Raw genomic sequence first — 11,487 nt, 5'->3', positions numbered from 1 at the left:
TGACTGAAGGAAAGGAAATGAGACTGGGAAGTGAGTTAAAAGGACCTCAGCGTCAGGGCCTCCTGCTCAAAGGAAGTCAGTGGGAGGCATTCTGACCGGTGTTTAAGCCGTAAAGGGACACGCTATTATGGATGATTGAAACTTGCTTTTTTTCCACCTATATCAGAAGTAAAGAAAGGAAAGAGCTCCTAGTGCAACAGGCAAATTTTAGGTTGAGCATGAATAAGGACTTGTGAACGGCAAGGGTGAACGAGGCTATGGAGTGCCACCCCTCGCGTCAAATCGCTTAAGGGCAAATCGCCTCGTGTGGAGGTAAAGGGGTGGACCCGCTGACTCTACACACGCCTCCCCTCCCGGTTTGAAACTGTGTTGCTACCTCATTGTAACGCCTCGCGCCTAGATTTTACAGTGTTCAAAGCACTTTGATGGAGACTGGATCACCTCTGACATTCTGGAAGGTAGTCTGGGAAGAAATTACCATCTCCAGTTTACAGATGAAGAATGGGGTCCTGGGGGCCTTTCAGGGCAAAGCGTTTTCCACCGAGCTATGGAGAACCGTGAATCTTCCCAGGCAGAAGATCTCCCAAGGTCTGAATCCTTGCACCAACCATTTGGATTTCCAGGGAAGCCTATCCACAGACACTAGCGGCTGGGGGTTGGACAGCTGCACAACCACAGCAGCCAAGAGTGAGAAATCACAGTGACACCCCTTATCTGGCCGGAGCTGCCTGCAGATAAGGTAGAAAATAGTGCCGTTCCCAGCCACTTCCTGGGTTTGTGATCAAGCTTCCCACTCAGGCCCATTAAAAAAGACGCCAGTGGTGAAATGCTCCTCTCTTCCGGTCTTTTTGTCTTCTCTCTGTTCTTTGCTCGAGGCTCTGTCCTTATCTTACAGCTCCCTGTCCCTGAAGCATGTGAGTCCTCACCTCTCACCTCTCATTCGGGGCAAAGAAGTCACTCCAAAGGATGGCAGGTGCTGGGAAAGGAAGAGCCCCTTAGCCCCAGAGATCTCCCACTCTCAAGAACTCCAGGGCATGTATATAGTGACTGGTGAGTGCTCTAGCGACTTTGTGGAAATTATCATATCACGATGCCTCCCTTTGTACCCAGTCAACAACTGTGCTACCACAGAGATGCATGGGCTTCCCCAGCTTGGCTATAGGACTGTGTGATCCTAAGCGCCCTCAGCCCCCTGGGCAGCTGGGTAGCAGATGCAAGGGTAGCTAGACCCCTCCCCTTATAACGTTCTCGTTTGTCATTTTCTATGTGTGCTACACCATGAGAGAGATGGAACACTGGTCTGGTGGACCTACAGCGGCCAAACCCAGTGCTCCTGGAGAGAGGAAGGGAAGGCACTAAAAGGAAACAAAAAGTCTAGACCAGAGAACTGGGGGTCCTGAAAACAAATGCTACTTCACAATGTCTAGCATGTACCCCACTCCCTGTCACCACTGCCACCCCCAATCCATATACACACACACCACAGCCCAGCCAGAGAATGCCTATGGGCTGGGTTTTAGTAGCGACTGAAATGGGATCCTGAGACCCTCTGACCCCCTACATGCTTCAACTTCCTAGCCAGCTATTTCACTCTGGTCCTGGCCCTCCCGAGCTCTGTGCAATCAAGTGGCCCAAGACCATGCAGTGGATGACAACAGTGGATGAGAAGCTGTACCAGGCCCTAGCGTGCCTGGACCTACTCAATCTGTGACCATAGGCTCCCTATATAACTTGCCCAGCCTTCTCCCGTGTGCACGACATTATTGCAGTCTCCTGAAAATTAGATGAGACAATACAAGGACATGCTTAATACTTGGCACATAATAAATGCTCAATAAATTTTAAAAATATTAGCAGTCAGGTCTAGAGCCATTGCCCTTGGATTTGTGGTAGTTTTTGATGGTTGTCTTTTTTCCATACCAAATTACCCTTTGTGTCATTGAGAGGAGGTTGAGATATTTACGACTCGGCTCCTGATTCAGGGAAAAGAATGACCCTTGGAAATGTCATCAAAAGTAAACTTTGTCCTTGCTGTAGATTCTGACCAACAGCTTCGATACCTCCCCACTCCAAGGCACTGCCCTGGTAGAGCAAAGCAGACCCAAAACCTGAGATCTCCCCCACAATCTCTCAAGACCAGCCTCTTGAATCAAATTACAGAAGGAGCCTCTTTTCAAAAGCAACTTTGAAATCACACTAGCCCAAAAGATACAGTGCTCTGGCCTCAGTGACACAAAGCCTATCTCGCTAGTGAGTCTTGCAAAGAAAGACATGAAAGCCTCTCATTCTCCCACAGAAGGGCTTGAGTAGAATTGAAGATTGTGCAGTTCAGGGGAGACTCGCTATATAATATCTGAAATCACTAGACATTTGAAAGCAGAAGTGTCTTTCTCCTTTGAGTATTGCATCCTCACTGCCACCCAGAGATGATTTATATGTGCTCATCCTTATTACAGACTACACATAATAAAGGCATGATAGAAATCATATCTGCATAGATTCAGGCAGCTCTGGGAGAGAGGCTGCCAGTTTTGTTTGACAAGACACTCAATCAAGCAAAAAGGTTTAAAATATTCCAGGAGGATCTCACTGCCTGCTCAGGACTGTATATTTTTATCCAGATAACAGAAATCCTAATTGAGCACAACATTAGTACTCATTTTTCCTTGCTCCTTCTTGCAATAAGAAGCGCCAAAGAAAAATTATGGAAACGCTTTGCTTTTGCGGGCTAGGTTGTAAAGAACAGTGTGCTAAGTGGTTGTTCCCATAAACCTGGGCATCGCCACTTGTTTGGGTGCTTCTAGTAGAAAGTGGGGACTTCAGAAAGAAACATATGCAGGGCTCAGTTATTCCCTATACTTTCAACTCACTGGGTGAAAACTTTCCTCTGGGACTTTTTCATATGTTTAAATCCCTTTTAAAGTCTTCCTTGCACTTAGATTTATAGCAGAGTCTGGACGGGGGAGGCGAATGAGACACGCATCCAGGTGCAAATTTAAGGGGGCACCCAAAACTCAAGAATTGAAATAAATAATACTTTAATGCCATATTTCTTAAAAATCTAAATGAATGCCAAAAAAATCCATGGTGAAGAAAATATCCGAGTTTTAAATAAAAGCAGGAACCAAGTCTGCACTTTTACAACCCAGCCTCACTCGCCCTATAACCCTGGCCCGAACTCCAAAAGAGATTTATTTACAAAAACAGACCACTGGCCTACAAGTCATATTTCACTAATTTCATTTTTTAATATTGCATTAAAATATTATTTATCTTGATCCCTGCATGGTTTGGGGGTGGGTTTTTTGGTGCCCTTTTAAATTTCACACGGGGGGAAAATGGCTCGCTTGCCTCACCCTAGCCCCAACCCAAAAATGTAGACCGAGATGCTCCAAAACCCACAAGGAAACTAAAAACACCACAAATTTACTCATTTAAATAGCCCTTCACTGCCATGGCATCCAAGGGCACCTAACCCCTTTACTCCAGACTGAGGGTAAGCAAAGAAGGGAGGGGACCATCATCACAGCTCCTAAAAAGAATCCCTTTTCCAGCTGTTCCGAAAACTGACGTGTTGATAAAGCATTTAAAGGCATAATATTGAAACAGAGAAAAAGTTAAAAATGTAATAATAAAGTTAAATGTAGCTCTTTTCCAGCATAATTCTTTGGAGAGACGAGTTTTATGTTGGACCAGCATTTGAAGCAGCAGTAGTCATTATTAACAGGAACCTCGGAGAGAGAAGATTTAAATCACCAAAGTAATAAAAGCTGAACAAGGACTGGCACCTTGAAAGGCACTTGGAGAGAAGATTGCATACAAATGCAATTAAAACGATGCTTATAAAATACTAAGATGTTAATTGGGTTCAGTCCCAGAAGCCCCAGCAGTACAGTATGTCAGAAGTTAGCTGGTTTGAAGTTTAAAAAGAGTAGTTTAATTTGTACACCTTGTCCTAATTACAGAGCTTTCTGCAGCCCGCATATCTGTATGGTTTATTGTAGCTCGGAGCTTTGTAAAACAAACACACACACCAGTTAATTGGGTTATTGCGACGGAAAATTGGGCTACAGAACAGCAACCTCTCTGGCTGGCGTGCCTTTACAGCTGGTAATGAACGCTCCAGCCACGTCAGGGAGCCCTGATTTGTAAGGTGTGCCGTTTACAGCTTGGGGATTCTGCTGGTCTGAGGAGTAGGAGGTGATGCCATGAAAACAAAGAATTGCACCAGATAATGTGGCCTCGCGACCACGTTCCTGCCCAGCTGCCTTGTTTAGAACTTGAAGCGCTGCCACCCCTTCCCTGGTCCCTGCCCTTTCAGACATCCCAGTCCCCTCTGAAGGCCACACTCTCACATTAAAGCCTGAGCCCCTGGCATGGAGCGGGGAAGGGTGGCTCCTCCGGTAGCCCTGTTTTCACAGCACCTGCAGGGAGACTGGTGAGGTGGTGGTTTTTCTCTTAACCAGCAAATAAATATGTAATACTACCAAAATAAGATCATTAACTTGGATTAGGAGTGATTGTGGCTGAATGGTTTTCCAGGAGCCCCACTGGAATGCGCTTCCCATGGTTGGGGTTGGGGCCGTTCTGCCTGGGACTGGAAGCTTCCTTCTGGAGGGAGGCCATTAAGCTGTGACATATCACGGTTCACCGTCTCTCTCTCAGTCACTCTCCCCGTCCCCTCCTACCTCTAGCTGCCTAATGTGAATCCTAAATGAAGTGAGATGAGAGTGCTGGAACTTTTATTCCTATGATGGCAAGATTATTCATCTCTGGGAGGTCCAGAAGTGAGCAGTGGGGTGGCAGACAGTGTGGAAAACAGCAAATGCAAGAACCCCAGGCCTGATCCCAGCTTATAGAAAATATAGGGGGCCCCTCCGTCTTTGGCCATTAGTAAAAAAAAGAAATATCATCTCCTACCAGAGCCCAGAGCAGCTTTGCATGTGGAGTCCATGGACCAGGCCAGCCCAGGAAGCCAGCCCAACACACACTCGGGGGGTCAACACCTATCTCCCACTTGCCCTCCACCTGGGTGCAGGGGGCCTGGCTCCTCACACTGAGAAGAAAGTCATCTGATACATGAAGGCACCCTAAGGAGTTGACGCCTCGAAATTCTCTCCAACCAAGAGGATTTGAAGCTTAAAAGAGAATTGCCATGGGCAGGCCACTGATGGGAAAAGGCAGGGCTCGGGAGCCAGAACTCTCACACAAGGGCCCATTCATTATGCTGAGCAGACTTTAAAACTCTATGGACATCAAGGACAAGCTTTTCAAAGTGCCAGGTGCTGTAGAGAATCTAAAATGCAAGGTGTCTCTTGTCAATGAGCAGACATTTGGGAGAGGTGAAACCAGCACCTGGATCTCAGGTACAGGGCTGGGCCGGAGGGAGAGTGGAGTAGAGATCATTATTTACACCAACAATCTCTCTGGACCTAGAAGCTTAGAATTAAAAGGTTTACTTTGGGCCCAGCCAGTGTGGCTCAACAGTTGAGCATCGACCTAGGATCCAAGAGATGGAGGTTTGATCCCCAGTCAGGGCACATGCCTGGGTTGTAGGCTCGATCCCCAGTAGGGGGCCTGCAGGAGGCAGCCGATCAATGACTCATCATTAAATGCTACTCTGTCTCTCTCCCTTCCTCTCTCTGAAATCAAGAAAAACATATTTTTTAAAAATGTTTACTTTGGGCTAATCAAAATCCTGAAGAGAAGCATCCTGTCGCACAGCCTGGGTTTTAAGTAAGCCTGGCGATGCTTACTGCCGCACAGCATCGGGGACACCCGGAGCAGGCTCGGCCCTGCCAGTTATCCTGGCCTCCACTCAGCAGCGGCGTGGCCTGAGCACTTTCCTCAAATGCTCTCTGCCTCAGAGTCCCCATCTATAAGCCAAAGACAACTAAATTATCTCCCCCACAAGATTCAAGGAGATAATTCAAGTAATGCACTTAAAACACTACCTGGAACATGAGCACCAAATACATATCACCCTTATAATTACTATTACTAGTATTACCCTTGCTTGATAGATGAGGAACTGAGGCTCAGAGAAGTAATATGCTCAAGGTCACACACACACACACACACACACACACAGAAGAATAGACATTTATGGCAAACCCCAGGAATCTTACCCCAAAGCCCAAGGTCTTAATCATTATGGAGGCAAGTCTGCCTGAGAGGGCACCCTCCTCACTCCCCAGGGCGCATTTGCTTAACCTGGGTCTTTTCCAAGCCAAAACCTGGAAGAAAAGAGGGAAGTGGGGACATCTGAGAACACAGGGCACATCTGAAGACAAAAGGATATTGCAGATCTGAGGATCCCAGGTCACCACAGACACACCACCTATTTCCCAATTCCACCCAGAGGGGTCCTGACCCCGGGGAACCAGGCTGAGGGACAGCAGCAAGGGGAAATTCCTGCAGTGCAAAGCTGCTTTGGTTTCAGCTTAAAATTGACTTTGAGGTTGAATTAAGTGAGAAAGCATTGGGGAACGCAGCCTCCCTGGCTCCAACATGCCCGGGGCAGGCAGGTTATTATTATTATTTATTATTTGTTGATGGATATGCAAAGCCATCAGTCAGTCTTCTCCGGGGCCAGGACCGGGAGCAAAAGCACTGGAAATCTCAAGCACGGTTCCCAGAGCTGCCCGAGAACTAAGAGTTATTAAAGTACACTTTGCTCTTGCTATCTGCTCCGTAGGGTGCTTGACCCTACATGCGACTTCAGGCTTAAGCTGTCCCTGCAGTACATGCAACAGAAAATCATACAAATTGCAAAGGGGGACTCCAGGGATGAGTGAGGAGACCTGGAGGGAGGCAGGAGAACGCAGGGTTTGTGGAAATGGGGATCATGTACCCTCTTTCATATCCTCTCTGCCTTAACCTTCCACTGCTCCATAACCACTGGATTCAGCAAGACCAGAAGATGATGAAATTGCCCAAGGAGAAAACAGATGGAGCTGTCGATGGCATAAAAGTCCATGTAATAAGAGAAGAAAGAGTCCCTTGCCCAGCATGTCACAAGGGTGAATACTGACCATATCCCTCACTGGGGGCTTTCAAACTTTTGTTGACCTTGACTATGAGCCACAGTTAGAAATACGCTACCTCCTAGCGTGCCCTCTGATACTTTCTATAGTCTTTTAATTCTGTGGGGGTCTTTATCTCAGTGAAAACCCACGACATTAACTTCACATCCACCTTAGGCCTGGGAAATAAGAATCCTCTCTGAAGCCAGGGAACCAACACTTTTTTCCAGCTAGCAGCCCGATGACTCTCTTGTACACTAAACTGTGCCTGGGATCCTCAACTGCCTCAACGTGCCTTCCCAAGGAATTGCTGAAATCGCCCAGTGTCTGGAGGTGGCCAGTTCCGTGATGCCTAGCCTAGGTCTGTGATGCTCGGTTTTATGTGTCCCCTTGGCTAGGCTATGGTGCCCAGCTGCTTGGTCAAACACTAGTCTAGACATTGCTATGAGGGTATTTTATAGGTGCGATTCACTTTTATAATCAGTTGGCTTTAAGTAAAGCAGATTATAATGTGGGTGGGCCTCGTCCAATCAATTGAGGGCATTTAGAGCAAAGACTGAAAAGATGAAAGTTTCCCAAAAAAGAAAGTTTGCCTCCAGACTGTAGCAGAAATCCTATGTGAGCAGCCAGGCTGCCCTACATATTACAGACTTGCCAGCCCTCATCTCACAATCCCATAAGTCAATTACTTAAAATAAATATCTTTTATATATAGTGTGTGTATGTATGTGTGTGTGTATACATGTATATATACATATACACAAATATATGCATACACAGGGTATACCAAAAAATATACACACTGAACAATTATTAATTCCAATGGGTTAAATCTGAAAAGAAAGAAACATCCATTGAGCTATCAGCTGTTATGTGAGTATACATTTTGAGGGACATCCTATACATACAGACAGACACACAGACATACGTGTTTGTGTATATAGATATATATATAAATATATATATGGAGAGAGAGAGAAGTTCTGTTGGTTCCTCGTAGTAGTTCTGTTTCTCTGGAGAATATTACCTAACACAAGGTCTAAAGTCACATCTACTACTAAACAAACATCTTAATATAAAAAGAGAATGTTTACTCTGGCCACACAGTGGAAACAAAACTAAAGGGGAAGGAGAGCAGGTTCGGAGAGACACAGTAAGAGGCTTCTAACCTAAGTGAGAAGCAAGTACCTGGGTAGTGGGAATAGAGAGAAGAGGGTGTGTTCCCAAGACGTTTATGAGCCATAGTCCCTGGGAATTCATGGTTAATTTGTTAAGGGGGTTGAAGGAAAGGAAGGAGTACAGGATAACACCCAGGGTTTTGGCTTGGCTCTGTGAGTAGAAAAAGAAAATAGAGTGAGCAGGTTGGGGAGAAAAGATGATGAACTGAAATTTATACCTATTATATTTGTGATGTTTGCAAAAACCTGAAAGTGAAGATGCCTGGTAGGTAACTGCATACATGTACCTGGAGTTTAGAATCAGACCTAGTCTAGAGAGAGAGATCAGATCTTGGAGTCATTCACATATAAGTAATATTTGAAGACATAGGGGTAGACATATATATTAGTTAAGAAACAAGCTGTCTGGACTGAAAAAGGGGGGGGGGTACATTTATTGTCTCATATGTGTTTAAAAATGCAAAAGTATGCTGACATTAGATACAGTCAGGATGTCTAAATGTTCAGGTTTCCAAATGTTACCACCAGGTATCAGTCTCTCTCCATCTCTGTCTCAGTGTTTCTCTCCCTTCCAGGTGGGAAAACGGACACCAGCACATCCAGGCTGACAGCCTACAAGCTTAGTAACCTCCATAAGTTTAAAAAATTTAAAAAACACCTCTCCAAATAGATCCTGAAAAATCCCCAGTGCTGCAAGTTTAGGCTGTTCCCGAGTTCTTACACAGTTCACTTCTCACTCAGGTCCCTGCTCAAACGTCAATTTCCAGTGAACGCTGCCTGGACCACACTGTCTGAGATCGCTCCCTGCCTCGCCCCTCATTTCACCTATTTTCTACTTTATTTTACAGCACTGGACTACCTGGCATTATCCTGTTGATGGATTGTGCATTTAACTATTTTTTTACTGTGTCTTTTCACAAGAGTAGAAACTCCATGAGCACAGAGACTATTTCAGTTCCATTGGCCTTCGGAGTCCCAGTGTCTAAAACGGTGCTTCCTGGCACATGTCAGATGCTCAGTCAGCATGTGTTGAATGCATAGGCTCTGACCATGGCGGGGGTATTTTCACCGATGAAGTGCTACCTCGTGGCTTTTTCCCCCTGAATGCTGGTCGTTAAACACTTACCAGCACACCAGAATCACGTACGTATACTGAGAGCAGTAGAGGTTTTGTTAGTTCCCCCAAAACAAATCAATTTGCTTTTACCAAAGGAAGGGTGGGATGGGTACTGGGAGAGCCCAAACAGCAGATGGCCACTGTAACGAAGTTGACCAGGAAGAGTCCCTAACCAAGGAGAGAGGTCGACCAAAGATAAAAGCTTGTAGGACACCAACGTTTAAAGGAAAGGCGGATGAAGAACCCACGGAGCACGCATTGAGGAGCAACCAGAAATAAGAATCGAGGCAGTGTGGAGTCAAAAAGTCAAGAACAAGTTAAATTTCAGGAGGAAGGAATGGTCCATTCTATCTTATGCTGCAGACAGAGATCAGGGTAGCCTAAGATGGTAATTAAAAGTGAGGGTAGAGTGCCCTCGGCGGTCCCGGATCTGTCTCTCGCTTCAACAGTGTTTGGATGGAACAGACCCAGGGACACCCCTTCTTCCAGCCTCGGGCCACCCTGCAACGTCTTCTCCAGTTGCCACCTTTGGAACTACCTCAGCCGTCCTCAGCCTCTGAAACCAGCCAACACGGTTTTTCAATCTTAACTCCTTATTGCTGAGCAACCATGAGCTCCCACATTCATCAGAATTACGCCACTGAGGTGGAAGCTGCTGTCAACCGCCTGGCCAACTTGCATCTGCGGGCCCCCCACACCTACCTCTCTCTGGGCTTCTATTGCGACCCCGACGATGTGGCTCTGGAGGGCGTGGGCCACTTCTACGAGTTGGCTGGGAAGAAGTGTGAGGGCGCTGAGCATCTCTTAAAGATGCAGAACCAGCACCGTGGCCACATTATCTTCCAGGACGTGATGAAGCCTTCCCAGGATGAGTGGGGCAAAACCCAGGATGCCGTGGAAGCTGCCTGGCCTTGGAGAGAAACCTGCACCAGGCCCTTTTGGATCTGCAGGTCCTGGGTTCTGCCCACACAGACCGTCAGCTCTGTGACTCCTATGGAACTGTTTCCTGGGTGAGCAGGGGAAACTCATCAAGAAGATGGGGACACCTGACTCACCTCCAAGGCTGGCGGCCCCCAGGCTGGGCTGGGAGAGTGTCTCTTTGAAAGGTTCACCCTCAAGCAAGACTAGGAGCATTGGACCCAGAGGCCTTTGAGAGGGCCCCTCTGCATTCCCCTGGTGTCTGGCTTTTACCTGAGCCTTTCCCCAAAACCCCTAGCCATTCTTTAACCACCCTAGAGCCCTCTCCCATGCATTGGACCAAATGGAAACTATAAAGTTGCAGGAAAAAAAAAAAAAAAAAAAAGCAAGGGTCTTTATTTGCTTGGTGAGAGAGCAAGACTCTGACATCCATTGATCCACTTTTCTCTACTGGGCAGAGATGTATCCAAAGTCATTGCATACCTGACACCTATCTCTTTTTCTCAACAGTTGGGATTCTCTGTGCCTATGGGGTAAAAGCCAGGATCTACACTTTATGTGGCTCACTGGGGTCCCATTGGCACAACAGATCCTACTCTCCCCTGGGGTGATATCGCCTTTAAAATCCCAATTTGGGAATGAAAGAGGGAGGTAACTAGTGATGCTATGGAAGGACTTTCAAACTAAGTTTCCAGTTTGAGCTGAAGACCACTGTTAATTTTATGTTTTGGGTTGTTTGGTTTCTGCAGAGCTACTCAGTTGAGAAAGAAAAGGGTTGTTTGATTTAGGAGAGTTTGACAATTGCTTCCTGTTTGCAAGCTCTATCTCCCTATCTAGATTCCAAGAGTCTTATCAGAACCCATAAATATCACTGGCCTGGGAGGCGAGATCTAGGTCGCAGATCCCAAAACAGAGACTTACCATGATGCTCTGTGATCCTACTTAAGACACTGAATGGTTCTAAGCCTCTGTTTTCTTTTCTATAAGAATAAGAAAGTTGAGACTACACCTTTTTACCTGTATCTTCCAGCGCTAACTCTGTTTCTGTGTTTTGAACTACTTGTGCGTTCCTGAGTTTCTCCCATTACGTGGAGTGTTCCAGTAAGTGTCTGAAGGACTGACGGGTTAAGAAGCGATATATTACCTAGCCATCATATTAGTACCAGGGAGGAAGGGGTGGGGGAAACATAACCAAGCTACAGCCAAGAAAATTAACGGGAGACCCTGACTTCGTAGTTCATGGATTCAG

At 46.3% G+C, this 11,487-nt stretch overlaps 1 pseudogene; it reads left to right on the top strand.

Annotated features, from left to right (window-relative positions):
* The first annotated feature begins 9,929 nt into the window (after positions 1-9,929).
* LOC107534425 (ferritin light chain-like) lies at positions 9,930-10,448 on the top strand (annotated as a pseudogene).
* Positions 10,449-11,487: the final 1,039 nt, after the last annotated feature.

The sequence above is a fragment of the Miniopterus natalensis genome, chromosome 4, assembly GCF_054644295.1.
Source record: "Miniopterus natalensis isolate mMinNat1 chromosome 4, mMinNat1.hap1, whole genome shotgun sequence".
Taxonomy (NCBI): domain Eukaryota; kingdom Metazoa; phylum Chordata; class Mammalia; order Chiroptera; family Miniopteridae; genus Miniopterus; species Miniopterus natalensis.
This window is presented reverse-complemented; position numbering and strand designations above follow the sequence as displayed.